General features: G+C 39.5%; 1 protein-coding gene across 2 annotated transcripts in view; it reads right to left on the bottom strand.

Annotated features, from left to right (window-relative positions):
- The window catches only part of Unc5c (unc-5 netrin receptor C), a 352,164-nt gene that overhangs the window by 76,268 nt on the left and 256,594 nt on the right, over positions 1-19,302 (bottom strand). The gene's annotated exons all lie outside the window — the stretch shown is intronic.

The raw sequence follows: 19,302 nt of genomic DNA, 5'->3' as shown, positions 1-19,302 counted from the left end.
TTATGTTGGCAAGATTTGTTTCCCTGTGAAGCAGTTTTCCCATAAAGGGAAAACAACGTTGATATTTACCGCAGTTAAACTTTCCTCTTGCATTACAGTGGAATGTGGACACAGGTAACCTTTAGTAAGAGGGAGTCAATATTGTTGCCATTTTCGAGATCTTAGAGAGCTTCTTCAGCGCCGTGAGAAGTCTAGAAATTAATCTCTAAATCTGTCAGTGAACTTGACACAACACAGTTCTAAGATACTTCTATAATGCAAGAGACTGTCAGCTACACTTTTCTAATCCGTAGAAGAGAAGCCAGCATCAAGAGGGAAAAACAGAAACAAAACAACCATACTCCTGAGAACCAGAAGTGGATGAGGGTACAGATGCTAACCATTATCTATAATCATGCAAATTTGGAAGCAGTTTAATATACTTGATATTTGCACTAATTGTAGGGAGAGATAGAAGGCAATCTCTTTCAAACTGGATTTTTAAATATGAGTTTTGCTGTCAAATTCAGAGCACATGTAATGTGCTAGTGACTAGCTATGGTATGTTGATTGACATGTGTATGTATGCAAGTTCCTAAAGCCGTGGACTATCAGATAGCTACATGACAATACTGATCTGACAACTGACTTTATTATTTCTTGGTCTAAGTTTTGGCCTTGGTTATCTGTCTGTGGTGGCTTAAATAAAAATGGCCTCATAATGCTGAGAGGGGTGTCATTAAAGGGAGGCCTTGTGGGAGTAGGAGTGGTCTTATTGGAGGAAGTATGTTGCTGGGGGTGGGCTTTGTGGTCTCAGAGTCTCAAGGTCATTCTCGGGCGCTCACTGTTTCTCCTGTGACACAAGGATACAGATGGTGAACTGGGCAACTTCTCTAACACCCTTTCTGCACGAAAGCCACTGTGCTTCCTGCCATGGTGATAACGGACTAAACGTTTCCTCTGAACTGAGCCAAAATTAAATGTTTTCCTTCATAAGAGTTGCCATGGTCCTGGGGTCTCTTCGCAGCAATAGAAACTCTGACTAAAACACTGCCCCATCTTAAAGCTTTCTTGATTAACTGACCGTGGGATTACTGATTTTGTATTCTCAACAAGTCTTGTCTCGAGAGTCCATTTTACCATCTGTCTTTGAATGACATCCCTCAGACATATGGATTCACTTTCACTTGGCTGTGTCTAAGAGTTTACATTACCCCCTACAACTTCCCTGTCTGTCACCATTCTGGATATACATAGGCTCATAAATACTGAGTTCTGGGTGCAGTTCTCTGAGGTACCCCCACCCTGGGATCATATGGAGTCTTTCTCCTGAGATTATATTTGAATTTCCAGTTTCCATGCTTGCCTATTCCTTTTAGCTTAAATTCTTAGTGCTTATTTTATTTCACAGTGTTTCCTTAATGACTTATACCCAACCCTTAAGCTCATGACTTGCCTTAGTTTTCTTTACGTAGATTGATACTCTGTTAAACAAACAGTGATATTATCCTAATTCCAATAGGTATAAAGAGACCCCAAGGCATATTATAAGCCTCTAATTTCTTTGAAGAGTTTATTACACAGAAGAAAGAATTCCACTTACACAGTGGACAGAAACTTTTGAGAGCCTAGCCTGATTGTTTGGTGCATGGTAGTTTTGTTTTCTTACACATGGACAGATTTTTCTTTCTGTATATCCGTGAGTGATGGAGCATCTCAAATGTGAGAAGCTGATCTTGAAGTGAATGTTGTAGGTACTTGAGAAAGTGCACTCATTTTCTCGCCTAATGACTGCTATGATCACAGAATCTCTATACTGTGCAGTTCCTGTGTTGACCTATGTAACTGCCTGTAAGAAATGGTGTGTTACAGTGCTGGACAATGCCACAGAAAAGTAGAGAGAAGCCTGGCAAAGTCTCACACTGCTCTGAAGTCCTGTACCCTTTCTCTGTTGTTGCCCTGCTTGAAGATCAGACCCTTGAGTATAAATAGGTTTCTTCTGTTTTACAACCAGGCAGTGGAACCCTCCAGAATGATGTCCTATTACAACGTTTACATTTTCTATTCCCCATCTAAGCTTTATGTCTTTTGATATCAGTGTTTCTCCTGAAGTCTATGTGAGTGGACTGTACTTGGTTTTCTAACTGGGAACAAACCCTGAATCTAGGTTTAGGTAAGCGGATTTATTTTACACTTTTTTCCCCCAGATCGTTCTCTCCCATCACTCTTGCTTTTACCCATATATGATACCTACATTACTTTTTGTAGTAACCTAGAGGCACCTGGGCTATTGTCATTTTAGTACACTTTCTAATCATCTATATTTATAACCACAGAGGTGAGATCTTGTTTCTTGGCCCTGCAGTCCTAGACCTACCTGCAACAATCTTGTTCTCCTGGGTCACACATTCTTAGTAGAGGTTTTCAGCTTTGGATTCACAGTAGGATAACTTGGGGAGGGTTTCTCATATATCAGTCCTAAATTTGACCCTGAAAGTAAATCTTCCCCAGAAAAATAAGGATTCTCAGCCTAAAGAGGTCTTTAGTGTTTTCAAATATCTCCCAGGGGTTATAAGTTACTGTTAGATTATTGACTTTCAAAATGAGATCTCTTGATAGAGCTAGCACAACACAGGAGCATGATAAAATGTCCAACCTTACCTTCTACCCGTCAACTCAAGCAGACACGCAAACGTGAGCTCCAGGCACCTATGTGTATGATGGCATTTTTAGAGTGATTAGTATAACTTTTGTCATTGCCACCACACGTCACCTGCAATGTCCAATACCCAGTCCTTTTACTAATTTTTCTGTCATCCATGCCTCTTTCCTCTAGAACCCTTCACCAAAACTCCCCATCTGTTTTGCTTCCCAGTTTTAAAATGTAACTCTAGTGTCTCCTTTAATGCCCCAATGCTTCCTCTTTTCTCTTCACTCTTAGGTCCCTACTGTACAGCTCTATGTCTTGAAAGAACATCTATTTCCAGAGCTATTCTGAATGGGCTCCTGACACATGTGTGGAGGCAGAATGTAGACCTTTAGATTTTCTAGGTCACCGTGTAGTTCCACCTGCTGTCCTAGACAGATGCTTCTCGCTTTGCCCTTTATTCGTAAACATTGCTCCCTTGTCTGGCCTTCCATTATCTAACATCACCCGGACAATAGACAAGCAGGAGAGAACCTCTAAGTTCCCAGTCTACCTATCAACTCCTATGGTTCACTACTGGAGGAAGCTCTCTGAGATCCTCTAAGGCAATGCTTGTTGGTGCTTTCTATCCCTTTCTCACTCCCTTATTTGTGGGCAAATCCTAGAAATTCTTTTTCTTAAGCCATTCAATCGTTCTTCTCTCTGGAATAAATTCTATAAACGGACATACATACTGTTACTTTTCAGAACTTAAACCAAAAGCCTTCCATACTTAGCCCTATCTCTACTCAGCTCACCTTTCTCTGTGGTCTTCTGAGAAATCTCACAGACTTCATCGAGCTTCCTATCACTCCCTGGCTTGATTTCTCCTGAACCCACCGTAGTCCTCTGCCTATCTACTTTCACTGAGAGCGTCCTCAGTTGTAAGGAACTTTGACACTCTCAGACTAGAGCTTAAGACCCCTCAAACATGCCTAGCAGCAACATGTAACTCCCTTAGTCCCTCTCTCCTTACTTCCCTTCTCTGGACTCAGCAATTCCAGATCTGTCCAGGCTCACCCATCCTCCTCAGTTTCCTTGATCTAATTTGTACTGTCATGGACTTGATCTCGTCTTTGCTTTGAATCTTTTCTACTCAGATTCACTTGTCGTTGGGCTCACTGCCTGTGCTGTATATGCTTCCCATTTATTTTCCAATCCAGACTCTACCCTGAACTCTAAGCTCACACCTGCTGTCTTGTAATGCATTCAGTTGCCTGATAGCATCCTTCCAACCAGACTTTTCCAACCTGTACTTCCTGTTCTCTTAATTAGCGCAGCCAAGGCCATGTTTAGCCTGAAGCTAGTTAAAGAAACTCTCTTGGTTACTGTTGTGTTTTTCTCTGACCATTTACTGTTAGGCAGCACAACAAGATTCTGACTCCTCCTCACCTCCGACTACTGACTCCCTTCAAGTCCAAGTTACCATTTCTCTCCTGGATTGCAAAAAGAATCTTGCATCTTCCCTTCTGTATTTCCTCTCACACCTTAATATTTTGGGAAATACCCTGAATCTCCCACAGCATGCTACACCATATAGCATGACCTCCAATGACTCCTTAGTAAACATTATCAACCCTGAGTCCTTCCAGTGTAGTACTGCGGAACTTCATGGTGCCAGAGGACCCCAGCCTTTCAGAGCTTGATTTTCATTCATCCCATGATATTATCTCTTTTATGCAGGCCCTGTTGCCAAGGTCAACATGCAAATGAGTGCTCTCTTGATGGGGAGGTACTGAATCTGCTAGGGCCTCTAGGTCTGCATGCACCCACCTTTACCTGAGCTGCTGTCATGCTGTGTTGTCCCCCACCGCTGCTTCACTCCTTTTAGTATATCTGTTCCCACTCCTCCTTTCACCTCTGGCTCCCATTTATTCCTGTAGCCCCATTTATTCTTATGAATTTCATTCTTCTATTTTCTTTATCTCATTTAATGAAAATTTTACTAATTTTTATCCACTAGAATGGAAGCTGCGTGGGTTTTTGATCTATTCGTTTGGTTCTTATGTAGCTCAAGCTGGTCTTGAATAAATAATCCTCTTTTTAAAAATGGATTTATTTATTTATTTATTTATTTATTTATTTATTTATTTATTTATTTTATACACTGAAGCTGTCTTCAGACACACCAGAAGAGGGCATCTGATCCCATGATAGATGGTTGTGAGCCACCATGGGGTTGCTGGGATTTGAACTCAGGACCTCTGGAAAAACAGTCAGTGCTCTTAACCACCGAGCCATCTCTCCAGCCCCAAAAATAATCCTCTTGCATGCGTATTTTAAGTACTATAATTCCAGGAATGGGCCACCACGGCAAGTTTCTCTGCCCAGCCCCTTTTTATCACTGCTTTCTCTTAAGTTCTGGGACTGGTCTACAATTAATGTTTAGCTAGGATGTTCTTATATATGAATGAAGACAGGACACACACTGTCCTGTTATGCATTTTTAGGTTCTTAGAAGAAGGCTTCTCTTTGAAGCCCCTAGAGGTGATTTTAATTAAATAGATTTAGCCATAGATATTGTTTTGCTGGGGATCAAGAGTTTAACGCCCCAGTGCCTTTGAGGATGGCTGCTTAACCACTATGTGGCTTTAGTAGAGAAGCATGAAGTAGAAGATGAGATCCAGTCACTCTGGGAGACTCCCAGTTTCCTGTTGTCCTCTGAGGTTTATCTGTCCTATAGTCAGTGAGTATTTCAACGATAGCATGACTACACAGTATATACAAAATCGCTATGACCTTCTTGAGATTTATAAACAAACAAAAATTCTGTGGCTGAGTAGCTTCCACAAACATTGAATTTAGAGGTTATAGAATCTGTTTGTAAAATAGTTTCCTAAGGAGTTGGGTTAGTGGCTTAATGGTAGCGTGCTTGTCTAGTCTACATGAATGAGAACCAGGATTCTCTCTCTGCCAAGATAAAATTGAAGACTCCACCACCACCACCACCACCACCACCACCAATAAGCAAACAAATGCAGAAGAAGGCTGGGTTCTGTGTCTGAGTGGGTTGATTGTGTGACTAGCATTCTTTAAGGCCTTGCTTTGATCTTTAGCCAAAGTAACCTAGTGTGGTGATACATAACCCTCACATAATGGAGAAAATGCCCAAAGTCATCTTAGGCTGTATGGTAAGCTCTAGGCTCCTCTGGGTTATACAAAACTCTGTCTCAAAGGTAAATAATCTTGACCTGTGGTTTAATCTCTTGCATAAATACCAAGTACAGACTATGTGTAGGCATTGTGTTAAGTGCTAAAGAATAGACAGGCAAGATCCTGCCTATCGAGCTTTCTACAGAAGGAGATGGGGCAAATGCACAATTGCAGTAGGACATGTGTTAAGATAAAGGGAACCTGAGACTGAAACATGGAGGAGGGACCTTGGTGGGGTGGATATCTGCACCTGCTTTTGGTGATGAAATTCTGACCACTGAAAGTCAAAGGGCATTAGAGTAACAGGGACACTTAAGGAAGCGCACATGGTTCAGTGCAGGCTAAAATGAAGAATACAAAAGGATTCTTCAGGTTTCTTCTGGCTTGGGAATCTGTGTGCAGAACAGGGTTACTAAAGGCAAAAACAATCTGAGGGCCAAAACAATGAGTTGCGGTTGACCCAATCTCATGAGGGATCCATGCAGGAAAGTGTGATGCTGGCAAATGTTTAATTACTCAAAATTCCCTTGCTTTTTTCTATAAATGGTAAGTTTTGAAACCCTTAAATCCTGATGACTTTTCTTTGGGTCAGCTTTATCTTAACATTAAAAATGGGACATAATGATTTAAGAGGATATTTACAGTGCAAGTGGGCCGAAATAATATTTAGTTATTATTTTTGGCTTAGATAAAATGTTAAAGCAATCATAAAAACTTAAATGTAAAAAAGAGAAAAATATATGAGAGTAATTCTATTTATCATGTAAAAGACTATCTGAGTCATCGAGTGAAATCAATATGCAAGCGCTGTAACATCTAATTTTAAAAAATATGTTTCATGTGCTAGCTCTAGGATTAGCAGTGCCAAAGAAAACGATTCTTCCATTTTGAAGTAATTCCTTGGATATATTATATATATATATATATATATATACATATATATATTTAATTATAAAATATATATACAGCTTCTCTTCTTGGGTTGGCTTTTTATCATATTGAATAGTAATTAATTTAATCGTTCCAATAAAATTTGCTCACAATGCACTCTTGGTGAGTCAAGTGTCAGTATCTGCTCTGGCCTCTAATTCTCTTCATATTTTTGTTATTGCAGCATTTTTCTCTTTTTATCCTCCAACTTTCCCACTTGGCAAACTGATTTATACAATGTGGAGCACTTTCTGAGTTAGTAGTAATCTTTAACTGTGTATAAAACACCCGAGAAGACAGAAAAAATAGGTTGACGTTCAGAAAGCAATAAAAGGTTCCTGCCATAAACCATGACTTCACATGACTGCCGTGATGCCCAGCACCCTTCAGTTTCTACTCTTGGGTTCAGGAACTGTAACCTTTGCCATCTTTGGGGGACATATTTGATGTTATTTTGCTAAGGGTTTAAAAAGTATGGCGTTTCATTAATGGGAAAAAGAATAGTTAGGTAGCAATACTAAAATGCTTCACATTTTCTGCTATAATGTTTGATTTGAGTCACTGCAAATGCATATCTGAGAGTCTTCCCGAAAGTGGCAGTTTTTAAACTCTCAAAGGAAAAGCTGAGTAGACTGCTGAGTTCAAAGCTGAACTTGGTCATTTTGTGTTATTTGTGTCTACTTTGGGTTGGTTTCTCATCTTTAAAGCTTGCTGTGCTTATTTATAAACTGAGAATAATTCTAGACTACATTTCATAAGGATTTGGAGATTGAATGGCCTATCTCTAACACACAACGAGTAGTTTAAATTTATTAATATGTAGCTAGGAATATACTAAAGGATGTGAGGGTGACACAAAATGAGAACTCAGGAAATGAAAAAAATCATATTAGTCTAAATAGCTTGAAATATGTTAAAGTCTGAGTTCTTCAACTGAGATTTATCCTCCATTCACTTTTAAATGACAATTGAGCACTATGTAAGGAAACATTGGATAGACCAATAGCCATTTGGCAGATACTGTTATAAAATATTTAAATAACATACAAATGCTTCCTAATTAATCTTGTTAGAAGACATCATAATTGCATCACTTTCTAAAAGCACATGTAGAATGTATTTTTAATAGAAGACATTTTAACTATGTTAAATCTGATATTCATCTCTATTTTGGTAGCAATATGATATTTTGGTAAGAAACATCATAAAATACATATTCATATATATATGTATATATATATACATTATTACACACACACACACACACACACACACACACACACACACATATATATTCAGTCATTCCTCAATACTATTCTTTGTAACATCACTCTCCTTCCTTTATCTTCAATATATGGCATGCATTTCATGATCTCTGTTACTTTAACTAGGCCTGCAGAGATAAAATTTCCTTCTAGTCACTGAGAAATGAAAAGATATCTAAAAATATTTTTAATGGCTACACCCTTTCTATGAAACCAAGCAGCATCCCATTATGATCTGCCCTATAGACACCGTGTCTTTGTACACATGCAGGAGCTGACATTCACAGTGTTAAACCTGGACACCCTATAGGTTGTGATGTTCTTGCTCCGCAACAAGTACGCTGAGTGAGAACACGATATAGTTCTGTAAAGAAAAATATCTCACTTGGTGGATCCTGTTTCAACATTCAATCAAAGAACAGCAAACAAAATTACTTTCATATAATTCTAGCTGAGAGCATTGGTAGATAGGCGAGAGAGAACATTTATCCAGAAGACATAACCTGAAGGTTTATGTACCACACCAAAGCCATCTGCAACTCCAGGTCTCTAAGCATTTACCTTCAGAACTGCAGGCACTGGTGATTCATATTATTTTACTGCTTAGACTTCCGAGCCTCTGGGTCATCCACAAAGTATTCAATATTTTTGTAGCTCCCCGCTTTCCCTGAACACATGATATGTGTCCTTCTTTTTCAACAGTCATACTTCAGCCTTTTTATCTCTTAAAAGTTACAATCCTGTAGCTCCCCATTTATTCACTGGCTCATTCAGTCTTAACGTGGCATTTAATCCACTTTCTGGATTAAAGTCCGTTATTCGGCTCAGATTTCACTACCATAGGCAATCAATGGCCCTAATTTTCAAATGCAAAGATAGCTTCTGTTATTGCCCTTGCTATGGCAAGTATCTGCTCTGGGTGTACTCCAGAAACCCTATGTCTGACGTTTGCATGCTCTCCTGCAAGCTTCTCGCTGTCCCCATTATATCACCTCTCGCTTTACATCCGTGGTTTTTGACTCCATGCCCTAAATTATCCAGGGATCGTTCACCTCATCTTTCATGCCTAGATCCCACTGGAGACTCTGATTTTATTCCTTACAGGAGGGACCCAGGCACCTAGATTTTCAAAGCTCCATAGAGAGGCCCACAGCAGCTTTGCCTGGGACTAAAGGCTCTTGTGCATTGGATGGACATAGTCTTCACTTATGACTGATAACTCTCAAACCATCAACATTAGTCTCAATTTTTGTTAAGTTCTGTCCATCTTTCCAATTATTTTCTAGATAATTCCATCTAGATGTTCAACAGATATGAAAAGCATAACAAGTGCAGGATCAATCATAATCTCTTTTCATATTGATCTCTCTTTCAACTTGATATCTTACTGTTTATCTTAAAAATAACAGAGTCTGGAAGAGGACTATCAAGTAGAGGTTAATTAATTCCTCTTCTACATCCTAAGATTTTTCTTATTTAACAATGTGTGCAGTTGGGAACTAAATACAATGTCATAAAATGTCCTCACTATACTTTTATAAGGCTGGTGAGAAAATTTAACCCTTTAAAAATAAATTTTTTCAAGAGATGATTTTTTTCTAGGTGTTTGGTTTGTATATGGAAATCAATAAGGCTGTACACAATTTACCACTTTAATGAACCAAATTTCAAAAATGTTCTGCCTATGAAACTATTTTGTTACTAGGGGGAACAAAGAATGTAAGAGTCAAACAGAATTGACTGTAGTCTTTGACTATACAAGGTAAAGGACTGCCCAGAAGGGGCTGCAGGAGGATTTAATGAGATAAGTGAGTGGAGGTATATGGAATCAGGACTAGTTAATAATCACAATGGGTTTTTCTCTGGCGCTAATCTTACCTCAGAGGCTACTGCCAAAATTGGATGTTTTAAACATGAACTGGAGTGCTCAATGTCTCTGTTAAAAATTATACATCTTTAAATTCCTGATACTTGTTAGGAAAGTAAATACTTGGGAAGAATACATTTGCTTTACCATCATCATGAATACCAGCTTCTAAAAACTCATGCTAGAGGCCAGTGAGATGGTTCAATAGATAAGGGTGCATCCATTCACATTCAGTGACCTGAGTTTGATCCCCAGGAAACATAAGTTTGGAAAAGAGGATTGTGGATTGAAAGTTGTCCTCAGATGTCTACCCACAGACTGTATCATATGCATGCTCCAAACAAAATAAATAAGTGGGACTTATAAACCCTCAATTAGGAAACTCTCCCGGTAAAGGCTGTGTCCACTGTTCACATCCATAGCTTCTTACAGAATGTGTGCAGAAGAGACATTATATTTCCAACCTTTGTACACAATGGTAGGTCCCCAGGTCTTGCTATAGGATGATCACACATGTTTAATAATTCCCCCCTTTTGCCTCTGTTCTAAACTTTGCCTTCTTAATTCCTCCAAAGGATATTCTTGTTCCCCTTTTAAAGAAGAAGTAAGGCATTCACATTTTGGTCATCCTTCTTGAGTTTTATGTGTTCTGTTGATCTAGGGTAATTCAAGCATTTGGGCTAATATCCACTTATCAATGAGTGCATACCATGTGTGTTTTTCTGTGATTGGGTTACCTCACTCAGGATGATATTTTCCAGTTCCATCCATTTGCCTATGAATTTCATAAAGTCATTGTTTTTTGATAACTGAGTAATATTCTGTTGTGTAGATGTACCACATTTTCTGTATCCATTCCTCTGTTGAAGGGCATCTGAGTTCTTTCCAGCTTCTGGCTATTATAAATGAGGCTGCTATGAACATACTGGACAATGTGTCTTGTGTCTTTGTTATATGTTGGGGCATCTTTTGGGTATATGCCCAAGAGAGGTATAGATGGGTCCTCAGGCAGTTCAATGTCCAATTTTCTGAGGAACCTCCAGACTGATTTCCAGAATGGTTGTACCAGTCTGCAATCCCACCAACAATGGAGGAGTGTTTCACAGAGCCTGCCCCACATGTGGCCCATACATATACAGCCACCAAACTAGATAAGATGGACGAAGCAAAGAAGTGCAGGCTGATGGGAACCAGATGTAGATCTCTCCTGAGAGACACAGCCAGAATACAGCAAATACATAGGCGAATGCCATCATTAAACCACTGAACTGAGAATGGGAACCCCGCCCCCCCGCCCCCCTGTTGAAGGAATCAGAGAAAGGACTGAAAGAGCTTGAAGGGGCTTTGACCCCATATGAACAACAATGTATGTTCCTAGAAAAGGTGTAAAAAGTGCCAACTTTACTTGTAGGTTTGATTTAATAAAAAACAACCTTTACAGTTCTTAGATGCATAGTTTTATAGTTTCAGAGTGACTAATATTTTATAAAAGTCAGAACTACTGGCTGAATTGTCAGGGGAAGCAAGGCTTTGCAGTAAACTATTGCTCAAATAGCCCAGCCTTGCATAAGTTCTACTGTGAGACCACTCCAACATTTTACAACCATCACCTTTTGATCATTGCCTATGCCTTTCTTTCTAAGTCCTATATATTTATATTTTTATCTATGACATGGAGATAGACAGAAAAACCTATGGTTCCCAAAAGTGTATCCATTTAGAGCTCCCAGTTACATATGTCCTAATCTAATAACCCTCAAATTGAATCCCGATTTTGAAAACTCATTTGCTCACTTGTATTCATCCCTCATTTTTCTAGCCAAATATAACAATAGTTATGTACCTAATAGTAACCCGAAAATTCTAGCTACTAGTGTTATAGATCAGAGGATATAAATGGGGAGTTGTTTAAATAAGATAGCCACCAAATCATTCTTTCTAATAGAGTTTCAAGATTTTATGTTAAAACTCGGGCTAAGAATGTAACTGTACTCCTGTTATGCAACTGAAGAATCAAACTCAAATATTTGGGGGTAGAGCAACACTTTTTAAAGCTAACCATCTTAGCCTCTTCCTTAGTTCTCCATTCTTCTCAATCCTTTGAACCAAAGGAATCTATGCCAGCAAGAGGAATGCTGAGTGCCAATGTTAGCAACCATAACTCTTTTTCAGAACCATCATATGTCTTTTCTGAGCTTTTTTTTTTTTAAAGTAAAAGCATCAAGATAAGGGAAAAATTACAAATGGACACTGTGATTTTATTTTCTAACTAACTGTTTCTCAGAAAACAATGGAATACTATTTTGAAACTCAATAGATTCCACCTCACACCAATCAGGATGGCTAAGATTAAAAACGCAGATGACAGCAGATGCTGGCGAGGTTGTGGACTGCAAGCTGATAAAACCACTTTGGAAGTCAATCTGGCAGTTCCTGAGAAAATTAGAAATAGTTCTGCCTGAAGACCCAGCTATACTATTACTGGGTATATATCCAAAAAAATGTTCCAGTATATAACAAGGATACCTGCTCCACTGTATTCATAGCAGACTTATTTATAATAGCCAGAATTTGGAAACAACCCAGGTGTCCCTCAACAGAAGAATGGATACAGAAAATGTGGTATATGTTCTGTACTACTAGAGTACTACTCAGCAAATAAAAACAATATGAAATTTGCAGGCAAATAGATGGAACTAGAAAATATCATCCTGACCAAGGTAATAAAGACACAAAAGAACACATATGGTATATACTCACTGATAAGTGGATATTAATCTAAAAACTCACGATGCCCATAATTCAACAGGGCATATGGAGCTTAGGAAAGACCAGGGTGTGAATGCTTTGGTCCCACATTGAGGAGGGAACAGCATTATCATGGGGGGTTGAGGTAGAGGGGGACCTGGGAGAGAGAGAGAGGAGAGGGAAGAAATAAGGGAGCAGTATCAGATACTTGAGGGGATGGGAGAGAGGTATAGAGGGCCAGGAAATCGAATAAAAATATGTAGCAGGGGTAGAATTGGGGATAGCCACTGGACAGTCCCAGACACGAGGGAAATGAAAGGCTCCCAGGACCCAATGGGGATGACTTTAGCTGAAACGTGCAAAGAGATAGAACCTGTAGAGACCACTTCCAGCAGATAGTTTCCCCTGTCTAGGGATGGGAACATCCACCCATTTTGAAGTTTTTAACCCAGTAATGTTCCTGTCTAAAGGAAGTACAGGGACAAAAAAATGGAGCAGAAACTGAAGAAAGGGCCATCTGGGGACTGCCACACCTGGGGATACATCCTATCTTCAGATACCAAACCCTGACATTGTTGCTGTGGTCAAGAGGTGCGTGCTGACAGGAACCTGGTGTGACTGCTCCTTGGGAGGTCTGGCCTGCAACTGACCAATGCAGATGTGGATGCTTGGAGCCAACCATCAGATTGAACTCGGAGACTGAGATGGGGAAACTGGCACAAGGGCTGGAGGAGCCAAGGGGGAATTGCAACCCCATAAGAACATCATCTGGTTAGACTACCCTGTGGTCACAGACACTAGACCACCAACCAAGGAGTGTATAGGACAGGATCCATGGTTCCAGAGACATAGGGAGCAGAGGATGGCCTTGCCTGACAGCAATGTGAGAGGAGGCCCTTGGTCCTGTGGAGGTTTGATGCCCCAGTGTAGGGGATGCTGGAGCTGTAGGGTGGGAGAGGGGATCATTCTCATAAAGGCAAAGGGGAGGGAGGAGAAGGCAGAAGTGGGATGGGGCTTTGTGGAGTGGTAACTGGGAAGTGGGATATCATTTGAGATGTAAACAAATGGAATGATTAATAATAATGATGATGAACACAAACTTCAAGATTAAATCTAACGAGAGCCCTGATGATAAATGTAGAGTGGAATATGTATCTTCCTAAATAAATGTTGAATATATATAAGCCATATTTACTGTAAATGTAAATTTTGAATTTTAAACAAGTCCACAAGCTTTATGTTAGGATATTCTGATATCAAGAGATCTTGCCAAAGATGACAATGTATGGATTTTATAAGTCTTTTTTTTTTATACTTGCAGTGTCAACCCAAGCATAGAGTCATTGCTTATAACATTATTAAATTGAATAATTTGTATACAACTTCATGTCTTTCTACAGTCCATGGACCATGCATATGGATCATGAATGCCAACAAAGTTAAAATGGAAACAGCATTAATTTTCTACTAACCAGAAGACTTTGAGGATTGGATACTTAGAACTGTGTAAATAGAAATTGTAGCAAACTGGGCTGACATGATAGCATGTGTATATTCACAATCCTTTCACTCTGATCCCACAGGCTTATTTTTGTGATTTCTTCAGCACAGTCTTTTATATCAACGAAGCCAAGTTATTCTAAATAGTTTGAAATACTACTATAGAAGAACTTATTTATCTCTGAAGATTAGAGGTAAATAAACTCACAATATAACTACATTTTTACCATCAGGGCTATATAATTTTGTTGTTGCAATGAAGGAAGAAAAGGCAACTTAAAATCTGTGTAGAGCCCCTTCTCACTCTGTGGAAGGTATTCAGACCCTCAATGCCTACTGGCACCCTTTAACATAAAAAACTTGCTGACCCAGGGATTGATTATATATTGTCTTGTCATATATGTCAATATAAGAAGCCAGGCACCTTATACTTTTCTATTCTCCTTCCCTTTGAAAGACAGATGTGTTGTGTCTAATTATTCACTGATTGGTATCGGGAGAAACATTAACATAATTGGCACATTTGTCCTAATTAACCAAGGAAACTGCCACATGCCATCCAAGATGAAAAAGTGACTCCGGCAAGCATTATGTAGAAAAATTCACATCTATCAGAAAGGTTATATTGTTAATAGCAAATTGGGGCCCACTGTGCGAGAACATTGCCCTGGAAAGCAACACAACAGAATCCTGAAGTGTATGCACACCTAGAGAGTTGGGGTTTGGTAGAGAATTGTATATAGGTACATTAATCAAACAAATGGGAAAAGCAATTATTGGGCAATTATCAAATGCACACTCAGCCAAGTTAAGCTTCTCATAGGTGAATTAGAGAGTCCCTGGGAATCTGCCAAGTTTCACAGGCTGGTTGACAGGTGACAAGTCTGAAGTATTATTATTATCGCTGCTACTATTATTATTATCTGCCCACTTTTATATTCTTAAAATATGTTAGAACATATGGATAGGTTTTACAAGCTTCAGTATACTGTACATGGTACCCGTTAATCTGTATTTAAGGCTGGGGCATCCCTGTCAGGCTTTCTAGATATTTCTCAGAGAATGTTTTGTGTCAGCTATAGTGTAGACTGTAAAATACAGATGCTGAGGAAGCGGTTGTGTGTGCAGTTGCAGTGCCTAAGATTCTACCTGAGAAGCTCTCAGGTTGTGTCCACATGAGTCAGCTATGCACCCAGCTATGCTTCCAGGGCACAAGGCATTCTCCTTTGCGATGGAAGAAGCGTTTGGTTCCACCTGTTCACAGGTTTGAAGTAACAAGACTCTCTCCTCTTTTTCACTTGCTCCACTGGCAATAGGTAACTCACTGCCCCTTTTGAATACCCCAAATAACCAGGAAAGCATTCCAAGGATGGAAGACCACATTGGCTTTGCTGCCATTTGCTTCTTAGCTCACCAACCAACCAACCAATCAACCAACCAACCAACCAACCAACCAACCACCCAACCAACCAACTTTATCTACTTCTTCTTTGATGGCATTATTCAATATTCCTTATATCGTTCAGTATGACTGTGAAGCTAAAGGTATTTTAGGCAGTTGTAAAAATAAAACGGGCAACGAATTAAGAAATTCAAATGGAAACTACAGTGACATTTTGCTCAGTTGTCGTAACTTCTGCAGAAGGAAGGGATTTGCCAAGAAAGGGAATTTGTTTTCCTCCCTTAATTGCACATATGTCTGGCTCATTGCTTTTGAGAGCTGAATGTACACAGACCATATTGTGGAGGCGAACTTGTCTTCAATCCTGTAAACTTCTAAAACTGAAGTTAGACCATGAAGAAATAAAAGCAAATGGACAGAGAACGTAATGCAATAAAGTCTAATTGAGAAATAAAATTAAAAAAACAAACTCCCAAAGCTGAATTACTATATGTGACACCACCACACAAGTCAACAAATCAGCCCTGAATTGTGTTTAAAAGCTAAATTTCCTACAATAGAAGGACTATAAATTGTCAAACACATTGACGGATTACTAGTCTGTTACTACTTTTTACTAAGAACTTGACTTCCAGATAAGCAATATTTAGCCTTATTTCTCTTTATCCATGTAAAGTAGTCAGGATTGTGCCTAGTCTGACAATCATCAGGAATTGCAAGACTCTTTTTCTTCTCTGGAGATGTCTTTTCCAATTCACACTGATGGAGGTAAGTACAGACTATAGGCATACGGACAGTCATTGGAATTTTAACACAAGAAAGTGATCAAAAATAAAAAAAAAGTTTTATTTTCAGAAAGACAATCGTGAAAATAAAAGGCCCTTTGCATTGCGATTGTGAGTCTCATTAGGGCTTTTCTCATTGCTGAAGCACAAATGAGATTTGGTGTAGAAACATTCTATTGACCACTGGGTTTCTGTCATCTATCTACCGGGTGCTCCTGCTAGTGTGATGTGGACAAGGAATGTGGACATCCTGCTCAATATGGACATGGAAGACTTCACTTTCTCATGACAGGATAAGTAATTTGCACATTTTTTTCATTTGGAAAGTCATATTTTAATTGCAAAGTTGGAAAAATTATATATGTTCTGTATTTTTCAATTTGTCTTGTTCCATTCTATTTTTACATTAAGTTAAGCACCTATTTTCTTTCTTTAATTTTTTTCCTTTCTCCCATTTCCATTCATATGATCTAAAAATCTGTCTCCAAGAAGTAGTAAGACCCTTTAAAGGCACATATTTGTTTCGTGAAAATTCCTTATTTAAAATCTTCACTGGCATCCCATTCATTTAACCATGGTTCTGAATGTCTGGCCATGTCTCCAGTCCCTGAACTTCTCTTACCCTGATATGGAATGTCTCCCTGTCATTGGATCTCAGATGAGAGGCTCCTACTTTTTCTTTCAAAGCCATTAGCCTCTGAGGGGATTTGTGTCCTGCCTCTGCTGCCTGGAGCTTTCTGACCCAGTTCTTTTCAAGACTGGCTCCTTCCTGTTGCCCAGAGCTCAGTGCAAATTTATCTCTGCAGAAGGCTTTCCTGTAGTCCTCTGAACCCCCAACAGCCGCCTGATATGACCTGTGATTTGTTTCCTTCTTTTAGACAACTTTGCCTTGTTCCCTTTAACACATGGTTGCCTGAAATTGCCTTCATCCTACCTTTTCTCTTTGTTTTCCCTGTCTCAGAACAATCATAAGAATATTGGGTGCACAATGATCCCACAAAACATATTTCCTGAATATATGGATTGATAATAGAAGATAGAATATGCATTTTACGTATCTATCCTTGAAGGAACCACTATGCATGTTAGACCATTGAACCTGGAATCTGTAGCTGTTAAAACAATGACTTTTATAGCTTACATTTGTTACATAAATTGATAAATTGAATGCTTATTTAGTCATTAATTTAAACATACACAGATGTAAGGCCTTGTGTTGAGCTCACTGTAAAATGCTAGGGACAGATTAGGAGAGAAATACTATAAATGTGTAACAATAGAAAACAATTTTTGGAACAATGGAAAGCTTAAAACAGTTTTATATTTCCATTAGGAGCAATTCTGGGTTAAAATTTTGAGTAGGGTGGGTGGCCCCATTCCTCAACCAGGAGCTGTGCCTAACCTCTGGATATGGTCTTGACAGGTTCTCTTCCCCTTTGTTGGGTATTTAATCTAATGTCATCCTCGTTGGGTCCTGGGAGCCTCTTGCTTTCCTGCCATCTGGGACTTTCTGTTGGCTACTCCCATTTCCCCTTTGATACACACCTATATTCAATTTCCTGACCCTCTGTATATCTCCCCCATTTCCTCCCATACCTGATCTTTCCCCACCTTTTTTCCTCTCCTCCTCCTCTCTTCCTTTCAAGTCCCTCTCACCCCCTACCTCTAGTTTTTAAATCCCATCCTTTTGCCTGCAAATTTCAGGAAGTCATTGTTTATAATGGTTGAGTAATGAAAGAAAGGCCATCCAGAGATGGCCCTATCTGGGGATTCATCCCATATGCAGCCAGCACACCCAGTCACTATTGCTGATGCCAAGAAATGCTTAAAGACAGGAGCCTGATATGGATGTCTCCTAAGAGGCTTTGCTAGAACCTTACCAATACAGATGCGGGTGCTTGAAGTCAACCATTAGACTGAGCTCAATGGGGAAGGACTGAAGGAGCTGAAGGAGTTTGCAACTCCATAGGAAGAACAATATCAACCAACCAGACCCACCAAACAAAGAGTACACATGGAGCGAACCATGGCTCCAGTAGCATATGTAGCATAGGATGTCCTTTTCGGGCATCAATGGGAGGAAAGGCCCTTGGTCCTGTGAAGGCTCGATGCCCCAGTGTAGGGAATAATGCTAGCGTGTTGAGGCAGGAGTGGGTGGGTGGGGGAGCACCTAAATAGGAGAGGGGGAGGGAGTAGGATAGGGGGTTTTCAGAGGGAAAACCGGGAAGGGGGATAATATTTGAAATGTAAATAAATAAAATAACCAATAAAAAATTAAAAAAAAAACCTTTTTTCTAGTTCTCTATGTTGTTATACACAAAACAGGAAGAAAATCTGACAGATATAGGCACTGAAAGCCAAGTTCCCTCCCAGAGTACCAAGTTCTTCATTTCTTCCTTAGCCTCTCTTACCTGCAAAGAATGTGGTGTATGCTTGGTAGACAATGCACCTGGCAGGAAATACATCTCCTCCCATTCTGAGAGGTGGCTTGGCTTGGAAGGCACTGCTCAGTGGCCATATTAATAAGCAATGAGAGAGAAAGTCACCTGATGTTGCACAGTCAGTAGCGCCTCCAGCTGCCAGTGGGCTTTGGTCTCGTCAGTATCTACTTTAAAAAACCTGTTTCCTATTTATCATGACTAAACTCAGCAAAATAATCTATTTTTTCACACCTCACCCCATATTTTCCCACTCACTAATTAGAGATGCAAATGTTGATAAATAGGAAGACTGTTTTTAAGTACAACTGGGTCAATACGTTGAACACTGTGCCCTGTACCTCCAATTAAACTCCTATGAGAAATAGCTCAATTATAATTAGGGAGGCAATTATCCCCTTGTTAAAGGTGAAACAAATCACAGGTTTTAGTGAAATTTTCTGTTTTGTTCCTTCTGCCATGCCAAAAAGACCTTGCAGCCATTGATGGTTTGATTCAGTGATCCCCATAAAGAGTAACCTGATGGTAAAACGCATCCCAGGCTTGTCT

The sequence above is a fragment of the Rattus rattus genome, chromosome 3 (assembly GCF_011064425.1).
Source record: "Rattus rattus isolate New Zealand chromosome 3, Rrattus_CSIRO_v1, whole genome shotgun sequence".
Lineage (NCBI taxonomy): Eukaryota > Metazoa > Chordata > Mammalia > Rodentia > Muridae > Rattus > Rattus rattus.
The sequence above is the reverse complement of the archived record's forward strand: the minus strand, read 5'-3'. Positions and strand labels throughout refer to the sequence as shown.